The following is a 23,683-nucleotide window of genomic DNA, read 5'->3' on the forward strand; positions in this document are numbered from 1 at the left end:
GTGGAGGTACCGCTGGACTCCTCATCCTCATTATGATCGACCGACCATCACCAATGATAGGCAGCAAAACTCTTGTATTTGCAGTCGATGTGTGTGAGAAATCATGTCGCCATCAAGCCCCCCCTCCCCAATATCACGGCAGCATTCATGGTTGACTACAGTTGATGAATCCAGCTTATGTTCACCGCTCACGTTAAAGGTGACCCTTGATGAGAACAGTCAAGCCTCCAAACATGCGGGAGGGTGTGTAGAAAAGAGTTGTTCAAGCAAAATTTCTAGCAGTGCCAAAAACCATGACAAAAACTCAAAAACGTCGATGACAGAGACAAAGAGTCGCGACAAACAGAGAAGCAGAAAGGGAAGGGACTTCCCCCCAATTAAGCGTCAAACTTCCTCGCCCATTTTGGAGAGCTCCTAAGATGGATGAGCAAGTGGCGGTAAATATAGTCGAAGTCATCCTACTAATTGAAGCACAAAATACCGCTGACTCGCCAAACCACTTAGCAGGGTTGAAAGTGTTTAAAGAAGAACACGGTGATGCTAATCTATCTGATTATTCAAGTGAAGATTCTTTCCCGACAGAAGAATGGTTGGTTAATGAACTCTCGTCGATCGTAGATGTAGAAAAACATGAGCCGAGGACCGAATTCTCAATTTTACTTATGATAGAAGATCCCCCTAGCCAGATTAATAAATCAAATCTAAAACACTAGGGGGGCAAGGTTTAAGTAGTGAAATTGTGTTTGGTTCGTTGTCTCCTATAACGTTCCATTGTAATATGGTCTTGACACTACCGAATAGCTTTCAGAGCCCACGCAACCAAACACAATGCCTAGGGATATGGAAGAACATTCCCCTCCTATAATCATACAACATGCTTCCTTTCTGTTCGGGGAACAAGAAATGAATGAAACTAGCACTAAGAAAACACCGCACGTTGATACGGTCACTATAATGGCTAAGGGTGCATATGAAAAAGTTATTATCGACAAAACTACCAATGACATGATGCAACACCTTAAACCATTGCATATATCAACCCATTTAGATGGATGTACTGTAACCGGGATATTAGTAGACAATGGGGCCACAATCAATCTATTGTCGAAGAGGGTGATGGCTAAATTAGGCATGACAATGATCGATTTAATCCCGTTAGAGGTAAAAGTTAGCAATTTTGGTGGCCACATTACAAATACACATGGCATCTTACCGGTCGATTTGACCGTGGGCACTAAAATGTTGTTAGCATCATTCTTTGTGGTGGATACTTCATCAAGTTACAATGCGCTATTAGGAAGGGATTGGATCCACACTTTTGCAACTATCCCATCCTCCCTTCGCCAATTCATCATTTTTTAAAATCAAAACAAAGTAGAGCTAGTTTTAGCTAATAATAATCCATTTCTGGCCACATCAAACGTTAATGAAGCATATTATTACGACGAAGAGGTAGGACCTATCAAGTTTACTGGAAGAAATAAACTTGATCGCCCTACTAGAATTACCGTGAAAAAAAATCTAGAAAGTATCGTGTAAGCTATTCTGAAGGTAACTCGAAGCAATGATGCCCAGCCAAAGGATATTGTCTTTTATCGGCCGGTCCCTCACTATGTTATTGAGGAAATCCCATGACTAGAGCATTAAAGAAAGAGATGGTTGGGGCCAAATTTACGGCCAGAATAAAAAGACTTAAAGAAAGATGGAATGAGGCCAATGAAGGTGTGTTTGTGAATTTGGCTGAAATAAATGAACCGAACGAAGAAAATGGTTTGAAGTTTGAAGATTTCATCAAAGAAAAAGAGGATGATCGACCGCAAGTTCAGGACCCAATTGTTGAAGTTAATTTAGGAACATATCACAACCTAAAGCCAGTGTTCATAAGCAATTTATTGCATCCGCTTGAAAAATAAATGATATATAAGTCTGCTTTCAGAGTTTGCTGACTGCTTTGCATTGGACTATCACAACATGCCAAGACTTGATAGATCCATGGTTGAACATGGGCTACCCACGAAGGAAGGGTATGAGCCATATAAACAACTGCCAAGGTGGATGACAGCCGAGGTCACTATCAAGATTAAGGAAGAGATCGAGCAGCTCTTAAAAGTCAGTTTCATTCAATATATTAAATATGCAGAATGGATGTCGAATATAGTCCCTGTGATGAAGAAGAATGGTAAGTTGAGGATCTACATCAATTTTCAAAATTGAGTATGGTTATGATGAAAGATGAATAGCCCATGCCGATGGCCGATCAGGTTATTGACCGAGCTGCAAGACATGGTATTGTGTCTTTTTTAGATGGGCACCTTGGGTACAATTAAATATACATAGCATTGGATAACGTTCCTAAGACGACATTCAGATGTTTAGGACCCTTGGGGACATATTATTGGGTCTGATACCTTTTGTTTTGAAGAACGCAGGTGTCACATATCAAAGGGCAATGAACATCATCTTTCATGACATGATTGGTCATTTTTTGGAGGTTTATATAGACGACGTGGTAGTCAAGTTGACCGATGCGAATGAGCACCTAGCCCATTTGTGAAAATCTCTCGAACGGATGAGACGCCATAAGTTAAAGATGAATCCACTAAAGTGCATTTTGGTGTCTCGACCGGTAATTTCTTAGGATTCTTTGTCCATCAAAGAGGGATTGAAATCGATTAAAATAAGGCCCATGCTGTAATTAATGCACGGCCTCCAGGAAATAAGATTGAGTTGCAAAGATTCCTGGGTCATGTATACGTTTTGAGATGATTTATATCTAACTGCACAGGCAAGATTAACGTCTTTTCTCCTTTGCTCAAATTAAAACAAGAGACCAAATTTGTGCAGGAGGAGCACCAGTTGGCTTTTGACATAATCAAAGAGTATCTAATGAAGCCGACCGTGTCGATGCCCCCTTTCAGCTTCAGCAGGTTTGGTCGGGGCTCTCTTTGCTCAAGATGATGACATGCGAAAAGAAAGGGTGATTTATTATTTGATTCGGACATTACTTGATGTGGAGAAAAGGTATTCAACCATAGAAAGACTGTGCTTATCATTGTACTTCGCAACCACTAAATTGAGGCATTATTTGTTGGACGAGAGAGTAAACGTAATAGCGATGAGTAATTTAGTGAGGTATATGTTAAAACAGCTAATTCTTAGTGGTCGAATTAGTAAATGGCCATATCTGAATTTGATTTGCATTATGTGCCATAGAAAATAGTAAAAGGTCGGGCCATAGTAGGTTTTTTGGCCGATCAACCGTCGGATCTGGAAAAACAAATTCCTCTGGGTATTACAAATTCATGTTACGTGTAGCTCACACTGTGGAAATTGATTTTTAACGGATCGAGGACACATGAGACGTATGGAGCTAGAATAGTGTCGATTGCTCCTAATGGGAATCGGCAAGAGTTTGCGTTCCACTTAGAGTTTGAATGCACTAATAACCAGGCCGAGTATGAAGCCATGATAATTGGCCTAGAAATATGCTAGAATTACGAGTAAGAGACCTATTGATCATCGGGGACTCACAGCTAGTGATAAATCAGATGACAAGAGCGTTTAATTGCACTAGCCCATCTTTATTACCATACTATGTTGTGGCAATCCAATTACTCGAACAATTTGATGAGGTCCAACTGATCCACATCACTCGAGAGCATAATGTAGATGCTAACGAAATGGCACAACTAGCTACAAGCCTGGAAGCCTAGAAAGGATCGACCGATCCATCGATCACAGTCCAAAGAATGTCTTTACCTTCTATTTTTTTGAGAGAAATTTTGGTGAAATTTTGTCAAATGGAAGTTGAAGAGGGCGATTAGAGAGCTCTTTTCATGGGTTACTTGCAAAGTCCTCACACAAAGACTAATAAGAATGTGCGAAGGTCGGCCAACAATTATGCAATGGTTGATAATGAAATGTATCGAAAAGGGACTGGTGGAGTTTTACTTTGATGTTTGTTTAAGAACGAAGCTATGTCGGTCATGGAAGGAGTTCATGAAGGCATTTGCGGGGCTCACCAAGCAGGAAGGAAAATGAGGCTTATTCTTAGATGCTATGGGTACTTTTAGACAAAAATGATGGTCGATTGTATCCAATATGCAAAGGATTGTGAGGTGTGTCAAAGAAATGGGCCAGTCCAACATGTGCCTACAACCAAATTACATCATATCATAAAGCCATGGCCATTTTGGGGATGAACGATCAACTTAATTGGTCAGATTCACCCACCTTCAACTCGGTTAGATACATTCATCATAGTGGCGACCAATTACTTTACCAAATAAGTCGAAGCAAAAACCATGAGAAAGTTCGGTCATGAAGAGATCATGGGTTTCATAGAAACCAACATCATTTATCATTTTGGGGTGCCAGAATCCATTACTACGGACCGAGGTGCTACCTTCTCGGCCAAAGAAATGTGTGTCATGGCTGACTAATATGGCATAAAGATTTTACATTTGATCCCATATTATGCCCAGGCCAATGGTCAAGCCGAAGCTAGTAACAAGGTGATCAAAAATATTTTAAGAAAGATGAACTAGGGAAACCCACGAGAATGACACCTCAAGTTATTTGAGGCCCTATGGGCTTACAGAGCATCATCTCACACAACTACAGCAGTCAGTCCGTTTGCTTTAACCTACTGACATGAGGTAATATTGTCTTTAGAGATTATGGTTCTGTCATTGCGAGTTGCACATCAGTCCCAATTGATTCCTCCAGAGTTTTACAGAAGCAATGCAGGCAAAACTCGAAGGGTTGGATGAGTTTCATATCAGAGCCCTGAATTCTATCATGGTCAACAAAGTGATGATGTCCCAAGCTTATAACAAAAGTGTTAAAGGAAAGTCTTTCGGAGAAGGGGACACCGTCTGGAAGATGATTTTCCCCATCAGCTAGAAGGACCAAGTGTTAGGTAAATGGTCTCTTGTTAAGTGTCAAATATTGCATATTTTTCCTTGTTTATATCATGGTTTTATGAACATGATAATTCTTAATGGGTATATTTTATACATGTTTATATTGCAAAGTGAATCTGAGGGCTTGGATTGAAAAGAATGTTAAAGCATGGATTTGATGCTCAAGAATAACCAAAGCAAGGGATGGATCTTAGGAGACCAAGATTGAAGATTTCAAAACCCCAAGATTCAAGGAAACCAAGTAGAGAAGGAAGGAAGTTGATGTGCAAAGTATAGAAATTCACAGAATATGAACTTCACTGTCTATGTCATCGACCGCAGGTCGATGACATCGAAGAATTACATGAAAATCAAGTTTGGTTGCTAGACAAATTGGATGCAGTTCTCAATGACATCGAAGCCCTATTCGATTGCCTGAAGACTTGCTCAAAGACATCGAAGGCAATTCGATGACATCGAGATTTTTGTGGATTTCTAGAACAACTCGCTGGAACACTCTGGACACATTCTCGATTGATTGAACACCCTTTGATGACATCGAAGGACTGTTTGATAACATCGAAGGTATGTTCAATGACGTAAAGAGTTATGCAGTGCAAAAGATGTTACACAGTACGAAAAGGCGTGACTTTTGGATTCAAGTTATGTTCGATGACATTGAAGCCGTTACGCAGATTACATAAATTTGAGGCGGTTTTTAAAGATGGTCGGACAAAGGATATAAATATGGGTTTATTGAGGAGTTCTAAACATGAATTAAGTTTTCATAAGTAGAGCCAAAGGTTGAACCAATCTCCCGAGAGTTTTTTCTTCCTTCCTTATTTAATATTTTATTTAGGAGATTTAGTTTCAATCATGTTTATGGTTGGCTAAACCTCTTAGCTAGGGCTAAGAGGTGAAGCTTATAGCGTGTTGGGATGATTTTCTTATTTGACTCTTGTTTTTCTTGAACCTTATTAATTTCTAGTTTGAATTTAAGGAATATTTTCAGTTTTTTATGATTTATTGTGACTCAAATTACAATAGATACTATGATGACTTTAAATATCTTCTTTTTCTGTTTTGAGATTGTGAGATCGGTAAATCGTGTTGTTCATCATTGTCTATGGGGCATGGTAGGATGATGGAATATCTTCTAATCATCATAATGCTCCTTCATGTGTGGCTAGGTAAATGAAAAGTTCAGATTTGGTTTAATTGCTTCATCTTCCAATTGGATGGGATAGGACTTCAATTCCAATTGTGTCTCTTGAATCAAAGTAAGGTAACATCTTGATAGTTACAAGTGGATCCTTGGCACTCTAGTTTCCTTTTGATTATTGATACTTTATTCACAATTACTCGCAACTATTCCAGATTTCAATTTAAATCTTTTTCTAGTTTTAGTTCTAGCTATTTTCAGAATAGGTACAAGGTTTACTCCCTGTGGATTCAACCTCGGTGTTCACAACCCCAAGTGTAGGGTCACGATGTAGTAATAATCTCGGTGAGACCGAGGTTGAATTCACAGGGACTAATCTTATTTGTCTATTCTGAAAATAATTAGAATCAAAATTAGGAGAAGATCTAACTTTAATTAGGAAAGTAAGGAGTAATTATGAGATGATGAATTTAGAAACTTAAGAATTTAAAGGTGGGAACTAGGGTTTCCAAGGAACCACTTATAGAGATCAGGGAGATCTATACTTGATTCAAGGACACAACTAGAATCAGAGTCCCATCTTATCCAACTGGAAGATATCTTAGTAAAACCAAATCTGAACTTCCTTTGACCTAATTCTCAATGGATGAGAGATGTGAGAACTGGAAGTGATTCCATCACAAAACCATACCCAGGAGACAAGGCAAGAAAGTTAGGGATGATTCCATCATCCAACAATGCCCAAGGGACGATGGTGAACAACAAGATTTCCTAATTTCACAATCTCAATATATAAAAAGAACATACTCAAAGCTATCGCAGATCTATTGTAATTTGAGTCACAACAAACCATTAAAAACTGAAAGTATTTCTTAAACATCAAACTAGAATCAAAGATAGTTCAACTTAAACATGAATCAAAGCAATAGAAAATATCCCATCACGCGACAAGCTTCACCTCTTAGCCTTATTTAAGAAATTTAGACAACTATAGACATGATTGAACTAAAATCTCTTAAGAACAACTGAGGAAAAGGAAGAAAAACTCTTGGCGATGGCTTCTCCACGTTTTTACTCCACTCCTCAAACCCTAGAAGATGACTAGGAACATCCTAAGGACCCCTATTTATAGTTTTACAACTCAGACTGTAGCACAAAGTTGGAAAAATTCGAAAACCACCTTAAATTTATGCAGTCTATGTGTTGTTCACGTAACCTTAGACGAGTCGAGGAAATCCTTTGACTGGTCGAGGATGATGGGATTTTAGAGGATTTTGTCAATGAAGTTCAAGTCGAGGAATCTTTGACTAATCGAGGGACTAGTTGAAGGATGTAGATTTTTAGGGTTCCTTTTCTTCACTTCAAGTCTTCAATGCTCTTCATTCCTCACTTGGTTTTCTTAGATCTTTGGCATGTGAATTCTTCATTCTTGGTCTCATAAGATCCATCCTTGGCTTTGGTGATTCTTGAGCGTTAAATACATGCTTTTAGCATCCTTTTCAATCCAAGCCCTTAAATTCACCTTACAACACAAACATGATTAAAATAAAACATTAAGCATTATCATGTTCATAAAACCAAGTAATAAATGGGGTCCAATATGCAATATTTGACCCTCAACACTCGGTCTCACCGAGTTATTACTACATCGCGACTCTACACTTGGAGTTGTGAACATCTCCTACCTGGGACAGACCATATTTCTTCGAGCATGTCCTTAAAGGAGGAGCCTACATTCTAAGGGACCTAAATTGCAATGTTGCACAAGCACCTATAAACGGCCTATTTTTGAAACAAAGCTTTCCTTCACTATGGAAAGTTATCAAGAATCAAGTCGAACCAGTTCAGTAAAATAAATAGAGTCTATATTTAAATAAAACCCTGGGTAAGGGATTATAGTAAACATACGTTCAAATAAAGCTTAGAGGCTATTAGTTACAAAACATCATATAAGGAAGAAGATGATAGAAAAAGAGGAGTGGCTGAATGATGGGACTACCGGCCGGCCCACTTGATATGTTCGAAGCTTTTGGCAGCTTCGACCCGTGGTGCTGTCACCAAATTGCGCCTCTCGATCCGGGAAGCCTACTGATTTATGAGCTCGACCGATGTACGCTCGATATAGGCTAGACGGTGGTCGATGTCCGCGTGTTCTAACTCGGCCGACTTCTTTTCGACCTTGCTAGCGTCAGTGCGCCTTTGATAGAGAGCTATCTAGGCCTCCATGAATGCAACTAGCTCATTATTCTCTGACTGATGGTGGTCAGGGTATAGCCTATTAGTCTCGGCCAAGTCAGTAAGGATGCAGTCACATGAACGCGTTAACGTTTGCAACACTTTTTGATTGAACTCGTGCTCAGAGTCTAGTGCAGCCTGTTCTTCCAAGCTGTTGTGGAGTAGGAACCTTACACTCAGCACTGAGGGCTGACAGGTGATTTAATGCTGTCGTACAACGTTCGATCTCTATGTCCGCCTCAGCGAATACATCTCCCAGTCGCTGGAGCTTGGAGATGAGGTTCAAAATCTATAAGGCCCATATCCTGGTCCGTACCATTCCTTAGACTCCCGTGATCCTCCTTGTCGGATCCCGGTGACCCACAACTTGTAGATAGCTTTTGTGCATGACCCTAAGTCGCATCCCGTAGATCTGAGTTGACTCAACTCGGAACTCGTACCATAGCGACCGCACTGTCATTGCAGTTCCAACGTCGTATCTCGCACACGGATGCGATAACCAGGCTAGGAGTTGTGGGCCCGCGTATATTTTGAGAAAACGTCGCGCGTTGCGAATTCTGAGAGAATCTCTACCCAACCTATTACATCCATCAGTCAAGTACAACCCATACCTAGCCCATCACTCTCTTACTAATAAAGTATGACACCCATCCCTCTCTCATCCAAAAGTCAACTCTCACCCATCCCTCTCTTACACACCCATTTCTCTCATACCATCCCTCTTACACAACCCCACTTCTCTCTCACTCCATCTCATTCTCTACCATTTCCAAGCTCTAAGGAGAGAAAAGAGAGCCAAGTGTGTGGCCCACTTCCTACCCCAAAAAACTCTCAATCCAACCCTTCAATTTTCATCATTCTCCATCAAAGAGGAAGCTTAGGAGCTAGGGATTCCAAGGAGCCAAGAAGAAGTGTAATAGGTGAGTGTTTATAGGACTAGATTTTTGATTTTGATGTTGGGCCAAGTGGAGCCTATCGATTGATGGTATGGATCCCACTTTGAACTCTAGGTGTGGCCGATGGCCCACCATGATCCATATGTTCATCCCATGATGGGGCCATTCTCCATGAACCCTATCATGATGTTTATTTATTTTTATTGTAAGAAAGTCATCTAGACCTTGATCTTGTGGGTGGGAAAGGGATTTCAACCGTTGATTTTTATGATTTGAGGGCCCACATTCGGTGGGACCCATTCGATGTATGCATTGTATCATGTATAGGGAGGGCTCATAGTGGCGGAGTCCCTCCCCTCCACACATCTCTCTCTCTCTCTCTCTCTCTCTCTCTCTCTCTCTCTCTCTCTCTCTCTCTCTCTCTCTCTCTCTCTCTCTCTCTCTCTCTCTCTCTCTCTTTCCCCTGTTGCGGCCCACCTTGATGAATGGATTAAATCTACACTATCCATTAATAGGCCACGTGTACGTGGGACCCATATATATGTGTTGTATCTTCTCCGTCCAGCAGCAGGCGCTGTTGGAGAGGCAAAACACGAATATCAGCTTTACCCAAGTAGGTGGGCCACCACGTGGTCCCACCTTGCTGTTTGTGTTATTCCCACACCGTCCATCTGTTTAATCCAAGCCGTCCAGCTATCTAGACCTGGACCCTACCTATGATGTACGTGTTTAATCCAAGTCGTCCAGCTGTCTGGACGTGGTCATGGACCCCACCTATGATGTACATGTTTAATCCAAGCCGTCCAGCTGTCTGGACGTGGACCCTACCTATGATGTACGTGTTTAATCCAAGTCGTCCAGCTGTCTGGAGGTGGTCATGGACCCCACCTATGATGTACGTGTTTAATCCAAGTCGTCCAGCTATCTGGACATGGTCGTGAACCCCACCTATGATGTACGTGATTAATCCAAGCCGTCCTCACGTGGGACGTGGAACCCGCCGTGATATATAGCTTCTGTATTGACGTCAGCAAGTTCTGTGGGTCTGATCGTGAGGTATATGTTTCATCCTAACCGTCCATCTATGTGGGGACCACCGTGATATGTGTTGTATTCCACACCGTCCATCAGGTTGGGACGATGGGGACCCTAATGATGTAAGTGTTTTATCTACACCGCCCATCTGTGTAGGACCCACCTGATATATGCATTTCATCCACTGTCCAGCACGTGGACGGTGGGTCCCACATTGATGTATATGTTGTATCCGCACCATCCAAGCAGGATGGTGGGATCCACCGTTATGTATGTATTTTACCTGCACCATCCAGCTGGGACGGTGCTGACCCACCTGATGTTTGGGTTTCATCCACGCTGTCCAGATCACGGATGTGGGGTCCACCATGATGTTTTATCCACACCGTCCAATGGAAGGACGTGGGACCACATGATGTATGTGTTATATCCAAGTCGTCCATTCATGTGGCCTATCTTGATGTGTAGGAGGCCGATGCAATACGGCCCTATATGAGGCCCATGTGATGCAGCCCACTTGATGTATATGAGGCCCATGTGATGAGGCACATTATGATGTATATGAGGCCCATGTGATGAGACCCGTTGTGATGTATATGAGGCCCACGTGATGAGGCCCTTGTGTGAGGCCCATTATGACGTGTATGAGGCTCTTGTGATGAGGCTAATTGTGGTGCATATGAGGCCTATGTGATGAGGCCCAATTGTGATCCTACCATAGTGTATGTTCCCTTTGGCTATGATATTTCTGGGCCATGGGCTGCCCATATATATAGCCTATCTTGATGTATGTGGGCCATGGGCCGTTTCTTGAGGCCCACCATGATGTATGAAATGTTAAGTGTGATGCTCATTCTTGCTCCTAAGTAGTATTCGGGCCATGGGCCCCAATGTATATTAGATTTCTTAATGGGCCACTCTCTAGGGAGTAACGGTGGTTAAATGTCCACAATCGTTAAATGTCCACATTGTAAGCCTCCCTAGAGCCCTTCGTTAGACCCATTCTCATCTATTGGGCCCCCATAGTGTTACCTATTTAGCCTTAGTGGGCTAACTCAAATCATTGGGCCCCCATTTGTGCTAGTGATACCCGTCCTTCCTTATTGGGCTTATCCCAAATCATTGGGTCCCCATCGATGATAGTAATTTCTCATCTTTCCTTAGCAGGCAAACCCAAACTATTGGGCCCCCATTGATGTTGTTGCTTTTTACCTCACCCTGTGGGACTACCCAAACCTTGTAGCTCATCTTGTATTCATGTCGTGCCTTCCATTGGAAATGTGGCCCACTTAGGTACATGTGTTTGCCCAACTTTAGAGACCAAACCTGAGGCCCACTTAGACGTTGAATGGGCTACCCGGATCATTTGGAAGGACATATAGTCCTAGATGTATGGACCCCACCAAAGCCCACCTTATATTCATATCGGGCCCCCATAGGGAAGCCTAGTTATTACATGATAGAGAGGGTGAGGAAACCCACTTGTTGTACTTAAATTCATCCTTTAACTCACCTTGTTGTACACCCGCTTGACTCGCCTTGTGAGATGTGTTCTACCCTCATAACCGATTACTAGGACTTCGATATTATGTATGTATCATCCACACCGTCCAGTTACCCCTTTTAGGACGAGTGTGAGGCCAATCCTTGATGTTAGTATGTCATTTAAGTCATCCATTGTTTGTATGATGAGTACATCATCACCCCTTGCCCTAGATGGAAGAATATGTGGTATCAAGTTTGGTATATCCACTATATAAAGCCTATCTCAATGTATGGACAAGATCCACCATCCTTCTAGTGGATCCCATCTTGGAATATATGATATATCAGTACCTTGGAAGGCTAATGTTAGTATAACGTGGGATATGCCGCATGAACTCCTATAGTTGTAGAAGGAGCATGATGTTTAGTTTATACTCTTGGCATGTGACATGCCGGTGAAGGTCGATTGTGGATTATTGTTGTCTGCCTTATCAAATAGTCATGCCTATGTATTTTATTACATCATGATACATGTCCATGTGCATCATATATATAATTGTTATGAGGAATGACTGATCATAGCATGTGCCATTAGGCTGGTTTATTATGGGACTCCTTGTGAGACGGAGTGACCCCACATGAGCGCGCGGTACGCGCATGTTTGATGCATGACTGAATGACATGACTCATGCATCTCGCATTTGTGTGACATGATCACTAGGCGCCCTAGCGACATAAGGGCCATGGCCTCCATAGGTATATCATGGATGGTCAGTTGGGACACCAAAAATGTTTGGTTCTAACATATGAGCATCTAATATGTCTGTGGGTGAAAGTCCCTAAACCTCTTGGTACCAGGGATGATCCAACATCTAGACCGAGTGGATACATGAGCGTAGGGTGCCGAATACTTGTAGGCCGTGTCTCCCACTGTGTTGTGGTTGGTTAGAAGGGGGTGTGGCCTTATCTGTCGTGCCCCAAACTTAGAAACCAGGTTCACAAAATTTTAGATCACCGAATCCGATGCCGACAGCCTCCGTAGTACCCCATTCTCGGCTCCCAGCGTCCATACGTCAGATTCCGATCCCGGGATCCTATAAGGAGGATTTTCCAATGTACATTTATTTGTAATAAGCCTAACCACAAGTATACTCAAATCACAAAAGTAACATCATCATCTCATATCCACTAATACAAACTTTGAATACAATGCTGAAAGGGAAATACATATGTCAAAATCAAAGCTCCAGAAGTCAGCTGCATACTCCATGCTCAATGCCACTGCAACCTAACATCACCTGCACGCATCTATCATGTATAAGCTTATAAAAAGCTTAGAGGGTGGTGTAAGTGTGTGCACAAGGTAAGTGCCAAGTATTCAATATAATGTCATAATCATACAATATCGAAAATACTAGTTAGATCATGAATCATACGATATTAGAGTAAGCAGAAATACTGACAAGTCCATGAGTCAATCAATTTCAAAATATGCAATACAGATCAGCTATGCAAATGAGGAGTCATAAAGAGCTAAATATAAGATGTCGAGGATGTAATGCAATATACAATTGTTGATGAGTTCACGAACAATGTCAGCCATACCCAGACCATACAAATGCAGAAACACAGTAACCAAAATGTCATATGTCGCGGATGTAATGCAATATACGGTGAGAATGGAATGACCATGCTAAAGTGTGAGTCGGGATGATAGTACCTAGTATCGCTGGGGTTCATCACAAGGGACTTCTATGCAAACCAGTCCCATAACTAATTTAGATAGTCATACTCAATGTGGTAAACTCCTTATCTCAGGTTAGTCGCGCGCCCCAACCGAAATCCTAGCCATTGCAAAGGTACACGTAACAAATAGCTATGTACCACTAGCTCGAGTGGATAGTGAATGAATGAATGAATGAGTATGCAACTCCTGCTCAATAAGTCCACCACATCGAGATCTGTGATGATATGCTCAATAACTCCTTTATCTTTTTCGAGAGTAGAAATGAGCATACTCTCCTATTTTTTATCAAGGTGGGATGATAGCACCACCAAGTATGTCTCTTCTTGATCTAAGTAAACATGTTCAAGCTCAGCGGGTAAAGGTTTTAGGTCAAGCTTCGATGTCTTGATGCTAGACAATAGAGGCATTACGTCAGTTTGGTGCAAATCTTCAAATTGTGGTCTCCACCGGTTAACTTCAAGTATCGGTGCAGTATCAAGCATGGTATCCATCCCCCTAATCATCTCATCATCCAAATCAAGTGAATGGGCCAAGCACTTCTCTAAATGGTCAGAGTATAGAGTCAAAAGAGCTCTATCTTCCACGAAAGAGTCAATCATGTTAATATCGTGGGCATCGTCATCATCCTCTACTTATTTGCTCATATTGAAAAAGATATTGAGCTCCAATGTCATATTTCTGAAAGATAAACTCATAACCTCATTCCTACAATTAATAATTACATTTGATGTGGTAAGGAATGGGCGACCAATAATGACAGGAATTTGAGTGCTCACATCCATGATGAGTTGAGTATCCAGGATGATAAAATCTACTAGGTAGTAGAATTTGTCAACCTGAACCAACACATCCTCAATTATCCCTTTCGGTACACGAATTGATTGATCGACAACTTGTAATGTGGTCCAGGTAGATTTTAATTCACTTAGGCCTAGTTGTTCGTAAACCAAGTAAGGAATCAGATTAACACTTGCCCCCAAGTCAAAAAGTGCGTGCTCGATTCGGTAGTTCCCAATTACACAAGTGATGGTTAGGCTACCAGGGTCTTTGTACTTTTGTGGCACATCTTATTTGAGGATGACACTCACTTTTTCTGTCAGAAAAATTCTCTGTTGAATAGTTTGTCGTCTCTTGGTAGTGCATAGATCTTTCAGAAATTTGGCTTATGAAGGGATTTATTTAACAACATCCAGTAGAGGAATGTTAACCTTCACTTGCTTAGGCACCTCTAGAATATCTTAAGAGTTTGATAGAAGTTTTGGTGCAATCAACCGCTAAAGGAATCGAGCAATCGGCTTGCCTTGAGGTTCCGGTTCTAACCTATGTGGGGCAATGTTAGGTCTATCATCCGTGTCTTCTTCCGGGTCCTTAGACTTTTCAGTCTTTACTGAAATAAATTTGTCAATTGTTTTACCACTCCTAAGAGTGATGATAGATTTAGATGGTTCCACATATTAATTTGAAGAGCTTGGGTCACTAATTTCGTATTGCGATTTAGGGTTGGGGAGAGGTTAGGCCGAAAAGATCCCTTTATCCCTGATTGAAATTTTTATCTCACACCCTTGTATGGCCTTTGAAAGGTCTTAAATGGCTTGCAATATACTCCAATTGAAAAGTTCTTGATTTTGAAGGTGTTTTGAGACTAAATTCTCTTGAAGGTTCCCTTGATTCAGGAATTGGTTAGGGAATCCTTGAAGAGTAGTAGTTTGTCCATTCCTCCAGCTGGAGTTGTATGTATTTGAGGTGAATCCACTGAAAGGTCTTTGGTAGTTGTTCACAGTATTTGGTTGCTTATTCATAATTTCTTGAAAAGCAGATATTGGTGGACAATTTTCAATTGTATGTATGTTGCAAGCATAAATACCACAAACTACTTCCTTAGCCTTATCCTTATGAAGTTCCATGACCTTGACTCTTCTTGTGAGATTGACCACCCTTGCACTCAAGTCATCTTCTTCTTTTAAAGCATACGTTCCTCCCATTTCCTTTAATTGAGTAGGCATAAAAGTGATGGTTTTTGGAGAGATGTCCCATGATTGTGCGTTTTTAGCAAGTCTGTCTAAATAATCTCACACATCATTGACATATTTGTTCATGAATTTCCTATTGCATATCGTCTCGACCAATTGGTGCATGGAAGATGTCAGTCCATCGTAGAAGAACTTTGTAATGTGTCACATTTCAAAATTGTGTTGTGGGCATGAACTGACAAGATCCTTGAACTGCTCCCAACATTGTAAGAATGTTTCATCTTCCTTTTGGGCGAAGGTCATGATTGACTTTCTAAGGGTGTCCGTCTTATGATATGAGAAAATTTTCTTAGTGAACTCCCTTGTCATATCGTTCCATCTGCCAATTGATCATGGACGTAGTGAATGCAACCACGTCTTGGCCTTTTCTTTAAAGGAGAAGGGAAAGAGTTTCAGCCTTACCATGTCCTCAGACACATTAGGAAAGTATAAAGTGGCTATTATCTCATCATACTCTTTCAAGTGCAGATATGGATTTTCATATTCAAGTCCATAGAATTTTGGAAGGAGATGGATCAGTCCCGGCTTGATATTCATACGTCCCGTATTTTCTAAAAAAACCATGTATGAGGGCATGCTCACCTCCGCTGGTTGTAAATAATCTTGTAAAGTACAAGGCGGAGGTGTTTGATGCACCTCATTCTCATCTTGGATTTCATCAACGCTAGGTTATGGTGGATTTGGAGATTAATTGGCCAGTTGATTGGCTGCCATAACTTCAATTAACTCTGTGGATCCCGAGTGGTGTCTAATCCTATGATGGATAGATAACCCCTCAACTAATCCTCCTTTACTCAAGACACGTCGAGTGTTATCACGGACCCACTTGGGCATGAAACACTCTCAGCCCTCAATTTCAGAATCTAACATAAACCTAAAAAGAAAGAGGGAAATAGAAATCTAGAAATAGAAAGAGAGAGAATTAGAAAGAAGTTATTAAATTTGAAGTTTCTAAATTAAGGTCCTACAAAACAGAGAAAGGAAAGTGAATTAGTTTCTAAAAAAGAACTAAGAAAGCAACCCAGTTTCTAAAAAAAATAAAAAATTCTAAAAATAGAAAGTAAGTTTGTTTATAAAAACAGAAAAAGGAAAGGAAATTAGTTTCTAGAAATGGATTAGGAAAGCTTCTTAAAAATAAAAAATTAGTTTCTAAAAATAAATTAGGAAAGTTTCTATCATAGAATTAGAAGGTAAATTAGTTTCTAAAAATAAAAAAGGAAAGTTTCTAAACCTAGAAATAGAAAGCTAAGTTAGTTTCTAAAATAATTTTAGAAAAAAAAAAACCTAACCTAAAAATAGAAAGTAGAAAAATCATAATCTTAACCTAATTCCAAAACTAATCAAATTCAGAAAACGCAACCATCGATCCCCGGCAACGGCGCCAAAAACTTGTTCACAATCCCAAGTGTAGGGTCGCGATGTAGTAATAATCTCGGTAAGACCAAGGTCGAATCCACAAGGACTGATCTTATGTGTTTCTGAAATTAACTAGAAGAAGATGTAAAACTAATTCTGAAGTGATTAAGAGAGTAATTGTAAATTAAGTAAATAAAACTAAGAATTTAAAGGTGGGAACTAGGGTGCCAAGGATCCACTTGTAGTGATCAGGGAACCCTTTTGCTTAATTCAAGTAACACGATTAGAATTGAAGTCCTATACTATCCAATTAGAAAATACATCAATAAAACCAAATCTGAACTTCCATTGACCTAATTCTCAATGAAGGAGAACTATGATAATTGGCAAGGATTCCATCACCAAACTATGCCCAGGAGACAATAGCAAACAATAAGATTTACCAATCCCATAATGTTAAAGCAGGAGAATTGTGAAGATTAAGAAGGATTCCATCACTCTACCATGCCCAAGGGACGATGGTGAATAACAGGACTTACTAATTTCACAATCTCAAATCAGGAAAAGAAGATACTCAAAGCTGTTGAAGATCTACTATAGTTTGAGTCATAATAAACCATTAAAAACTGAAAGTATTCCTTAAGTATCAAATTAGAATCCATGGAGTTGAATATAAATATGAATTAAAGTAAAAAAACATCCCATCATGCTATAAGCTTCACCTCTTCGCCCTAGCTAAGAGGTTTAGCCAACCATAGACATGATTGGACTAAAGTCTATTAAGAAAAACATGAAAATAACAAATAAGAAGAAAAACTCTTGGTGACGGCTTCTCTACCCTTTTGCTCCACTCCTTAAACCCTAAAAGATCCCTAGGAATATCCTAGAGAGTCCTATTTATAGCTGTGGAACTCCAACTTTCGTACCTAGTTGGAAAACTCTATAAAGCGCCTCAAATTTACGCAGTTTGTTAAAATAGACTTCACTCTACACAGTTTCTCAAAATAGACTTCACTTTTTGTAATTTCACAAAATGACCCAGAGTTTCAGAATATGTTTTTTCAAGACGATTTCAGGATTCCTTTTCTTTACTTCAAATCTTTGATTCTTTTCATTCCTCACTTGATTTTCTTAGATCCTTGGCATGTGAATTCTTTAATCTTGGTCTCCTAAGATCCATCCCTTGCCTTAGTGATTCTTGAGCATCAAACCATGTTTTTAGCACCCTTTTCAATCAAAGCTCTTAAATTCACCCTACAACACAAACATGATTAAAGTAGAACATTAAGCATTATCCTGTTTATAAAACCAAGTAATAAATGGGGGATAATATGCAGTATTTGACCCTCAACAATGTTTCCTCCTCACTTATGAAGAATGTTGACCTGCAAGCGCGACAAAAGAACATTATACGCCAGTAAGACATTGGCTCAGAGTTTCATGCTCCTATTTAGCCAATCTCATCTCAGCTTTGATGGATGCGATGTGACCCCAATAAAATGTTATCTAGGACCTGATGAATGCAGCTAGCTCCTCGCTTTTTGGCTGAACCCGATCTAAGTAAAACAGATGGATTTGAGCAAAGTCAACAGCCAAAGTGTTAAGGGAAAGCCTCATCAACCGCAACATCTCCTTGTTGAAATTGCATTCTCATGTCTAATGTACTACGTTCTACCAAGCCATCTCCTGACGAATCGGTAAAGTCTTGCATTCAGTGTTAATAGATGATAGGCGTGAGAAAAAAGCAGTAGAGTGGTCGAGTTCTCGATTTGCCGCTGCATATTCTCCAAGTCGTCGGAGTTCTGAGAGAACCTCCAGAATCACTTGAGTAGACTGGAAGTCTACAGAAAGTGCAGCGGCACCTTGGATGAAAGGAGAAGGATAAAGTAGGAAAGAGTTTGAAAAAGAATCTAACACATTTGAAAGTATTTCCTCCATGATTTTAGCCGCCTGAGAAAGGGGATCCATCGGAGATGGAGGCTATAATGGTGAAGGCTTTGGGCCAAGTGGGTTTGTGAGACTACTTGGAACCCAAGTTCTATTTTTATAAACGAGGTGTAGCTGTGCAACAATTAATACATGTGGGGAGCAATGGTGTTTGAGTTTATCGAGACTAATCTAGCCATTCCCGGGATCGTCGTGATGCAGTGAAATTAATGGATGTCTTTTAAGAAGCGATGTGTGACTATAGCAAGGATGTGACAAGCATAGCTGACAACGGATAAGTACCAGGTGTACGTACTACAACACAAGGACCAGGTGGATTGTAAAAGGACCACTCAGTCTGTACATTACGGCCGAGATGAAGGATGTCTGATATTTGGAATGTATTTATAAGTGCTTATACTTAAAGCACATATTTGTTTGTCAAATTTCGTAATCCGGTTACGATCGCAAGCTCGACTGAAGACAAGTTATTAACTAATCAAGTACCTGGAAAGAAGATTCAACATCTCAATGCAAGATCATTCAAGATTCAGAGTTCAACACATTTCATATGAGTTAATCTATAGGTGGTATAAACCTAGTTGGACCATAGGTTAGGTGTATTTCACTCGTGCATATCTTGAATCACATTTTATGTTAAATACACAATAGTTAGGTCAGCTCAACGTCCAGTTCGACTAACCTAACTACTTGGATCAATCATGCAAAGTTCAGATTATATAAGATCTTTTTTTCTTTCTTTCTTTTTTTTTTTGCGGTAGGATCGGCCAGCCCAAGGTGGGATTCGGCTAGCCCAAGGTGGTTCGGTCAAGTTTCCAGTAGTGGAACGATTTAAAAATCCAGGCCAGTTAGGTCGGCCGAACTTGAGCTTAGGCCAGCCGAACTGGATGTTCAGCCAGCCGAATCTGGGCTTAAGCCAGCTAAAGTTTCAAAAGATTTTATCCCGCGATTTTCAGATTTTGATTGGAATGTAATCTTTGAAATTTGGCCAGTTAAACTGAATCTTGGGCCAGCCAAACTACACAGATCCTTGGCTATAAATAGAGACTTTTTCTTACATTATAAATCATAAAAATTCATATTCTTTTATTGTGTTGTAGAGAAAGATCCTTCAAGCCTCCTTAAGCTATTTGTGTTGTAATTCATATTTTATTATTAGATTATTATATTCTCTTTTTCAAAGTTAGATTAAATTATTTTGATAAGAGTAATCAATACTCCACTTTGAGAAGAAGGAGAATCGAATCTACAATAATATAGTTTCATTCATTTCATTTAAAATCTATTAAATCCCTTTACATCTTTTTGGGTTGAACTCATACATCGGCTTCTTCATCAATATCCCAAGAAGAAGATCGACTTCGACTCGTCAAATCGAAAATAAGTACTAATTGTTTAAATTACTTCAATTTTGGGATTTTATAAGATAGCCCGAAAATTTCAGCGGGTTTGTTTGTGGTGACTCCGTAAAATTACAAAGTGGGTTTGATTGTGATAGCCCGTGAAAATCGCAATAACTGTATAAGGTTGTTAAGGTGACCCTGAAAAACCTTGAAATAGTAAAAGCCAAAATTGCGAGGGTAATAATTTTGGAAGTGGAGTAGGTTGCATTGAAGCACCAAACCATTATAACTCTTTTGTGTATTGTGGTGATTGGATTTGATTATTTGTGCTATTGTACTTTTCCTATTCTTTGCATTAGTTTGAGATTTTAATTTCAAAGACGTCGTGACATAAGGTTGTCCTACTTAAATCTTTTAGGTGTAAGGTTGTCCTACGAACTACTTGATATCAAGAATTCAATACTTTGCAGAATTGTATATCATTGACTTATTATTCCGCATTATATCGAAATATTTGACATCGTCCTATTCACCTCCCTCTATGACATCTATAGCTCGTCCTTTCAAGTGGTATCAGAGAGAGGTTGCTCTTTTTGGGATTAATTTCCTAGAGCTAGATACAGAGCTATTGGAATGTCAAATTTCGATAGTCTATCCATTTCCAGGCCACCACCCTTTGATGGCCCGAACTATTCCTACTGGAAAGTTAGAATGAGAATCTTCCTCAAATTTATTGATGAAAGTGTGTGGCAAGCTACCATGACGCAATGGGTCACTCCAATGTTAGAAGTAGTGAGCGAAGATGGAACCAAGTCCATGAAAGTACAAGTTTATATAATCTATGGACTCTAGGTCAGAAAAGTGAAAGTAATGCTAATGTAAAAACACTTAATGCTATTGCTGGTGCTTTATCAGCAAATGAATCAAAAGAATCATCTCGTATGATACAACAAAACAAGCTTGGGATATACTTGAAATGACACACGAAGGAACTAACATTGTCAAGAAATCTAAGATTCAAATCCTTATAATCTCGAATTTCTTCCTTCTTCACTTGGTTTTCTTAGATCTTTGACTCTTGAATTCTTCAATCTTAACATTCAAAGATCCATTACTCATGTTGGTAATTCTTTAGTATCAAATCCATGCTTTTAATATCCTTTTCACCTTAAGCTCTTAAAATCACCTTGTAAGAAAAAACATGTATAAATGGATCGATTAAGCATTATCATGTTCATAAAACCTAGGTGCAATTAGGGGAAAATATACAATATTTCACACTCAACAGTAAGCTTGTATAAAGTAAGAATAAGCTTTACTAGCTTTATTCGTGAAGCGTTTGGTTTCTTTTTGTGTGAAACTAGGGAAAATAGCTTCACCAAAGGGAAGAAGTTAAGTCAGAACCGTAACATCCAAGATAGTTAGACTCATGGAACCACAACCAAAGAAGAATGTGTTGGTGAAAGAGCTCTAAAATGTCCAAGCTGCGGTAAGAAGGGTGTGATCTGATGGTAATCATAGACGGATAGCTTAATGCATTAGAAAATGCCCAAATTTCTACATGTTGCCTCATATTGAGAGAAAACACGAGTGAACCAAGCATCCTATTCTAGTAGTGGCTTCGGCCATGTCAAAGGATTCTTCAAAGCATTGGTAGGTTCTGGTACGGATCCGGATTGAGTCAACAAAGTTTCACCAGGGTAGATGACAAACATGGGATCCATCATACTAACACCATTGACATTTGTTACTGGAGAAAATGCCGAACCCATGCAGTAATAATCTCTAATATGTGATTTAAAGACTTTTATTGAGATATGTTTCAAAAAGGGCATTTATCACTGTGACAGGATCGTCTTAATGGAAGGAGGGAAATGAAGAAGATGGGGCAGCCAATGATCAAATATGAGATTGAAGTTCATATCTGAATGTTCATAAGGGAAAATGATTGTGGAAGATGGAAGAATACTGAAATGACGCTTATATCGGCCGATGCGATAGAGCATTTATTAGGGCATCATTATGATTTTGTTGGAAATGATGTAAGAATGTGTATCGAAATGGGGTTCAACTCTCGTTTCAATAAAGGGCAATTGTTACTGACATGTTGCAATGAGTCGACTGAAGATGATTATCGGGGTGTTGACACAGGTAGTTAATGTTGCATAAATGAGGGGTCAACGTCGCTTTCACCTTTTTCCAAATGCGAAGCGACGTAGGGGCCAATGTTCATTCTTACAGTCACCCCTCCTCATAAGAACCAATCGGAGTAAGCTACATGTGATCTGGATGGATCCGCGTGGTGTTTTTAAGATCTACAGAGATGAATGGAGAGGATTTCCTGGTAACACAGCTAGAGTGTAAAAGTGCCCTTGTTTGTCAATGTACCTGAATGGTAAGTCTGTTTGTCAAAGTGAGCCCCAGAGTGAATACCACAAGTTCAAGACTTGTCAAGATGAAGAAAGACGAATGTACTTAAAATGTAAATTAAGTCTCATCTACCCAAACAAACCCTAATTAGGTATATGCCCCAATATAAGAACTTAAACTTACCCACAACTCTTGAGTATTGGAGGAAATATGAACTATACGGGTAAAATCAATGGTCTAATGATTGCATCGATATGCAATCGAGGACAATTTCGATGGCATCGAACATGGTTCGATTGCATTGACAACAAGCCCATATAGTCCAGCAACAAACTGAACAAATGCTAGGTATTGTCGATTACATCGAAACTTATGTTTCGATGGCATCGAACCCACGTCGATTGAATTGACCTTTGGCTTATTCCCTCCACTTCTGAAATACTCCAAGTGTTCTTCGATGTAATCGAACCTCCTTCGATAGCATAAAGAATAAGTTATCTATAGAATCGAAGCTCGTTCTATTACATCGATATTAGGACCAGTTTGTCTAGCAAAAAAATCTGATACTTTTGACTGCATCAAAGATATTTCGATTACATCAAATTTTAAATTTCGATGGAATCGAATGTCTGATCGATTGAATAAAAAAGGGGACAAAATTGTCTAATAACCAAAGTGTATTGTTTAAAGGAATCCCAATGGCATCGAAACATACCTCGATGACATCGAAGGTTGCTCAATGAGATCGGACAGAATCTGTCCTGCACCCAACTGAATATCTTGGTGCAGGTAGTCGATGCAATTGGAGAAGGTTCGATGACATCAAAATTCAAAATTCGACAGCATTGAAGACCCTTCGGTGGCATCGACAATGTCAGATTTCTGTCTTTTTTTCTTGTTGGGATTTGTCTTTATATACAGCTTGTGTTGCTTCTTGGACTTGAGAGCTATGATTGAAGAGAGTTTTAAGAAAGTAAATATCATAGTTAATACCCTCATCCTTAAACTCTCCTTCTCATAAAAGTTCATCATTCAATCCTTGCACAAGCATTTACTCCTATCTTCATTACTTAGATTGAATCATGAACTCTGGCATTCATTAAGTTTCCAACAACATTCTTTAATGGCAAATCATTGTATTGGAATACTTGAATGCTTAGCTCATAGGAATCT

General features: G+C 39.8%; 1 non-coding gene across 1 annotated transcript; it reads left to right on the forward strand.

Moving 5' to 3' along the window:
* The first annotated feature begins 15,648 nt into the window (after nucleotides 1-15,648).
* Nucleotides 15,649-15,755, forward strand: LOC131222184 (small nucleolar RNA R71). Its single transcript, XR_009159892.1, has one exon. It is a non-coding gene; the product is annotated as a small nucleolar RNA R71 (small nucleolar RNA).
* The last annotated feature ends 7,928 nt before the right edge of the window (nucleotides 15,756-23,683 follow it).

This window comes from Magnolia sinica, chromosome 12 (assembly GCF_029962835.1).
Source record: "Magnolia sinica isolate HGM2019 chromosome 12, MsV1, whole genome shotgun sequence".
Lineage (NCBI taxonomy): Eukaryota > Viridiplantae > Streptophyta > Magnoliopsida > Magnoliales > Magnoliaceae > Magnolia > Magnolia sinica.